The following is a 6,293-nucleotide window of genomic DNA, read 5'->3' on the forward strand; positions in this document are numbered from 1 at the left end:
TAAATCATAAAAGTTTGACACAAAATAAAAAAAATGCAAAAAAAAAATTGAATAATGACAAAAAATAAGTCAATTTTTTAATCCAAAGCCTATGCGGAACTACCATGAGCAGAGGAGGAGTAATAAATTAAAAGATTGCGATTTTTGATTTAAAGAGAAACAACAAAGAACAAACCAACGAACAGTCTTTCTCTCTCTAATCCTTCCCATTCTCTCTCTCTCTCTCTCTCTCTCTCTCTCTCTCTCTCTCTCTCTCTCTCTAGTATTTTTTTTTTTTTGTTTATCGAAAGAAACGTAGAAACGTTTGTGTGTGTGTGGGAAATTGCGTATATGCGAGTTGTTTGTGTGTGTGTGTAAAAATGCACAATAAACTAGAGTAGTTTTCTTTTCTTTTTTTCAAAGAGGGTATCAATCGAGAGAGAATTTTGATTCACGAATTCTCGCTTTCTATCTCTATATGTATCGTGCTTCTCGCTCTATAACACTCTCTCTCTCTCTCTCTCTCTAGAATCGATTGGGTTTTGTTGGGTTTCTGTTTTGGGCCTTTTTCTCGCAATCAATGGATGATATGTGTTTTCAATTTTAACTAGTCAAAATAATTGTTACCGGTCACAATTGATTTTTAATTCGGACCGTCCAAAATATTTTTGGACGCGTGTGATTTAACGTAGAACAATTGAATAAAAGAAAGAGAGAAGGCCATACTCCTCGGGGAGAGAGAGAGAAAGAGAGAGAGAGAGAAGGCTATACTCCTCAGCTTCCGAATTGCAAAAGAGACAGAAACCTGGTAATTGGTAAAGAGGCAGGAATTTGGTGGGTTACTTTCATTATCCATTGAGTCATTTAAGTTGACCCAATTAAGACCCAATTAATAATGGGTTAGCTGGGTTTGGACCCATTCTTACCCAACTAATAAATGGGTTGGGTTGGGTTGGGTCTATTTTTTAGTTGATGGGTATGGGTTTGTTAATGGGTCTAGGTTCAATTTGCCACTCCTAATTTGAACCAATAACTTTTTAGCGTTATAATAAAAAATGGGTAAAAGTCATACCACTATAAAAACCGTCGGTGCCACTAAGACTAAAATACATTCCAAGTTTCATTATAAATTTTCTTAAGTATATCTTTATTGCTCAAGTGTTCGGCAGAGTACATAGTACATCCAAACTTCATCAAAGAGTACAGAAAATCGTACAATGTGTACAAGGGCACAAAAATGTGTTGTAGAAAGTGAGTGTCAAATAGAACTTACAATGTATAGAAGGGCAAAAAATGTGTTTTAGCCATAGTGGCGCCGATCATCTTTGAATCGGTCCGCTTTCGACAAATTTTTAGTAAATAAAGCTATATTATTTTCATTGTTAGTTTCCATAAACTTTTAGCATGCTGAAAATCCTATTGGTCAACATAGAATTGATATTGATCCAATTTAGAATGAGCGGCCGATTTAGAATCTAAATAACGTGTTTTTGACTCACTAAGGATAAAATGGTTATGTCATTTTGATGTACAAATGATCTTGGATCAAAACCACTTCGGTTAGAAACTATATTCAACAAGATTTTTAATGGTTCTAACCACACATAAATCGGATTTCGGGAGTGTCCGTGGCATGCATTCGAAGTTTGGTTAATTGATTGAGAAATTTGGGGTATGCGCCTGGGGCGCCCTGTCATGCACCCGGGGAGCATGAAATTGCGCCTGGGGCGCATTAAACCTTCAAAAAAGGCCAAACTTTGCAAGCTTGTCCCGGTAACTCCCGAGCTTCAATTTATGAGTGGTTTAAACCGTTAAAAAGCTTGTTGAATTTAATTTCTAACCCAAGTAATTTGGATTTAAAATAATTTATACATCAAATGAAGTGGCCTTTTTACCCTCAGTGGGTCAAAGAACAATTCATGTAGATAGAATGCTCGTATCTCTCTCATTTTAAATCGGATATAGACTGATATTATATAGATAATTAGGGTTTTAAAATTATTAAAACATGGTTGAATCCAACTGTAAGAATATTTAGGTTTCGTTAATTAAAAATGGGTAAAAGTCATACTACTATAAAAACCGTCGGAGCCACAAAGACTAAAATACATTCCAATTTTCATTATCCCATTTTCTTAAGTATATCTTCATTGCTTAAGTGTTCGGCAAAGTACATAGTACATCCACACTTTATCGAAGAGTACGAAAAATCGTTTTACCATTGAGATTCATTCAAAGTAACGCTTAAATATTTACATAGTCAAATTTAGATGTTTTCAACCATAGACACAACAAAAAATTGATAATGTTTCCAAACGAGAATACCGACAAAGATTAAGGATATTCCATATGTTTCAACGTACCGCCACCACAACACATCGAGAACATTCTCTACTAGAGAGTGTAAGAATTTCACATTCATAGGGCGTTGTGGTGGTTTTGGGTGTAAGAAGTGTAAGAGCAGAGAAAATTCTCAATAGTTGACGATTTGTTTATTGAGAAAATTGTCATTCAATTTTACGGTGACTGTGGTGGCGGCCATGGTGGAGGTGGTTGTGAGAAGAATTCAAAAGTTTCTATGAATACAAAAAATTAAAATATTTTTATCAAACTTTATTAATTAAAGTAAGAAATTCTCAATCTTTTTATGTTGTCGGTGACAGTGGTGGTAGTAGTAGTGATTGTGATGTTTGTGAATTAAAAGAAATTGAAATCGATAGTATTCTCAATATTTTTTTTAAATTGAGAATATCCTTAACGTTTTTTTTTTTCGTAGAGGTTTTGAAGTGTTGGAGATGAGTTTTTAACACTAAAAATGTTCTCAATCAAAAATAAATTAAGAAAATTCTCAATTTTTTTAGATTTTAAAATATCCTAAACATATCCTTTGGTAGTGGAGACTCAGTTTCCGAAGTAATGTGTAACATGACAAGCATTTCAAACTATTTCGTGTGTTCGGTGGTGGTGAAATAATGGTGGAAGTGGTGGCGAAGTGACGCTGCTGGAGTATCGGCGAAGTGTAGTGGTGAAGTATACCGACTGCGGTGCTGGCGACCATACTGGTGGCGTGGAGGAGTGGGCAAATTACGTTGGTGGTGGCAGTGGTTTCATAGTAGTCTGGTGGCAGTAGACGTGGTTCAGACGATCGACTTTGGCTACAAAAGCCTTGTCATGGAAGAATCATGTTGATTCAATGTAGTGTGGAAATCCCTAAGAATTCTGTGGAACTCTTACGGACTGAACGAATACCCTATAATTAGAGAAGTGAGTGTAGTGTCAACGAGAAAACTTACAATGTGTAGTAGGGCCCAAAAATGTGGTTTAGCCATCGTAGCTCCAATCATCTTTGAATCGGTCTGCTTTCAATAAATTTTGTCATAAATAGAGCCATATTACTTTCATTGTTAGTTTCCATAATCTTCTATTACGTTGAAAACCGTATTTGTCAACATAAAATTGGTCTTCATCTAATTTAGAATGAGGGGATACGAGCGTTTCATCTAAATAACGTGTTTTCGACTCACTAAGGGTAAAATGGTCATGTCATTTGATGTACAAATGATCTTGGATCAAAACCACTTCGGTTAGAAACTATATTCGACAAGATTTTTAATGGTTCTAACCACGCATAAATCGGATTTCGGGGGTGTCCGTGGCATGCGCGCAAAGTTTGGTTAATTGGTTGAGAAATTTGGGGTATGCGCCCGGGGCGCCCTGTCATGCGCCCGGGGAGCATGAAATTGCGCCTTGGGCGAATTAAACCATCAAAAAAGGCCAAACTTTGCGGGCTTGTGCCGGACACTTTCGAGCTCCAATTTACGCATCGTTTGAACCATTAAAAAGCCTGTTGAATTTACTTTCTAACCCAAATGATTTGGATTTAATATAATTTATACATCAAAGGAAGTGACATTTTTACCCTCAGTGGGTCAAAGAACAATTCATGTAGATAGAACGCTCGCATCTTTTTCATTTTGAATCGGATATAGACCGATATTATATAGATAATTAGGGTTTTTAAATGATTAAAACATGGTTGAATCCAACTGTAAGAATATTTATGTTTCGTTAATCAAAAATGGGTAAAAGTCATACCACTATAAAAACCGTCGGTGCCACTAAGACTAAAATACATTCCAAGTTTCATTATCCCATTTTCTTAAGTATATCTTTATTGCTTAAGTGTTCGGCAGAGTACATAGTACATCCACACTTCATCGAAGAGTACAAAAAATCGTACGATGTGAACAAGGGCACAAAAATGTGTTTTAGAAAGTAAGTGTCAAATAGAACTTACAATGTATAGAAGGGCAAAAAATGTTTTTTAGCCATAGTGGCTCCGATCATCTTTGAATCGGTCCGCTTTCGAAAAAAATTTAGTAAATAAAGCTATATTATTTTCATTGTCAGTTTCCATAAACTTTAAGTATGCTGAAAATCCTATTGGTCAACATAGAATTGATCTTCATCCGATTTAGAATGAGCGGGATAATCATCTAAATAACGTGTTTTTGACTCACTAAGGATAAAATGGTTATGTCATTTTGATGTACAAATGATTTTGGATCAAAACCACTTCGGTTAGAAACTATATTCAACAAGATTTTTAATGGTTCTAACCACACATAAATCGGATTTCGGGAGTGTCTGTGGCATGCATTCGAAGTTTGGTTAAATGGTTGAGAAATTTGGGGTATGCGCCTGGGGCGCTCTGGCATGCGCCCGGGGAGCATGAAATTGCGTCTGGGGCGCATTAAACCTTCAAAACAGGCCAAACTTTCCGGGCTTGTGCCGAACACTCCCGAGCTTCAATTTATTCGTGGTTTGAACCGTTAAAAAACTTGTTGCACTTGCTTTCTAACCCAAGTGATTTGGATTTAATATAATTTATACATCAAAGGAAGTGACATTTTTACCCTCAGTGGGTCAAAGAACAATTCATGTAGATAGAACGCTTGCATCTCTCTCATTTTAAATCTGATATAGACCGATATTATATAGATAATTAGGGTTTTAAAATTATTAAAACATGGTTGAATCCAACTGTAAGAGTATTTCGTTCATTAAAAATGGGTAAAAGTCATACCACTAAAAAAACCGTCGGAGCCACTAAGACTAAAATACATTCCAAGTTTCATTATCCCTTTTCCTTAATTATATATCTTCATTGCTTAAGTGTTCGGCAGAGTACATAGTATATCCACACTTCATCAAAGAGTACAAAAAATCGTTTCACCATCGAGATTTGTTCAAAGCAGCCCTTAAATATTTACGTAGTCAAATTTACATGTTTTCAACCACAGACACAACAAAAAATTGAGAATGTTTCCAAACGAGAATATCGGCAAATATTGAGGATATTCCATATGTTTCAACCTACCCCCACCCTAACACATCAAGAACATTCTCTATTAGAGAGTGTAAGAATTTCACAATCCTAGGGCGTTGGTGTGGTTTTGGGTGTAAGAATTGTACGAGCTGACAAAATTCTCAATCGTTGACGATTTTTTTATTGAGAAAATTGTCATTCGATTTTGCGGCGACTGTGGTGGTGGCCTTGGTGGAGGTGGTTGTAAGAAGAATTTAAAAGTTTCTACAAATACAAATAATTATTTTTAACAAACTTTATAAATTAAAGTAAGAAATTCCCAATCTTTATGTTGTCGGTGGCAGTGGTGGCAGTTGTAGTGATTGTGTCATTTGTGAATTAAAAGAAATTGGAGTCAATAGTATTCTCAATATTGTTTTTTAAAAATTTAGAAAATCCTTAACTTTAATTTTTTCCTAGAGGTTTTGAAGTGTTGGTGATGAGGTTTAACACTAAAAATATTCCCAATCCGAAATAAATTAAGAAAATTCTCAATATTTTTAGATTTTAAAATATCCTAAACATATCTTTCGCAGTGGAGATTCTGTTTCCGAAGTATTGGCTAACAATGCAAGCATTTAAAACTATTTTGTGTGTTCGGTGGTTGTGAAATAATGGTGGAAGTGGTGGCAAGGTGACGCTGGTGGAGTACCGGCAAAGTGTAGCGGCGAAGTATACCGACTGCGGTGGTGGCGACCATACTGCTGGGGTGGAGGGATGGTCAAATTACGGTGGTCGTATCGGTTTCGTAGTGGACAGGTGGCAATGAATGTGGTTCAGACGACCGACTTTGGTTTCAAAAGCCTCATCATGGGCGAATCATGTTGATTAGATGTAGTGTGAAAATTCCTAAGAATTCTATGGAGCTCTCTTACGGATTGAACGAATACCATATAATTAGACAAGTGAGTGTCAAAGAGAAAGCTTACAATGTGTAGAAGGGCCC

The sequence above is a fragment of the Rhododendron vialii genome, chromosome 8a, assembly GCF_030253575.1.
Source record: "Rhododendron vialii isolate Sample 1 chromosome 8a, ASM3025357v1".
NCBI lineage: Eukaryota > Viridiplantae > Streptophyta > Magnoliopsida > Ericales > Ericaceae > Rhododendron > Rhododendron vialii.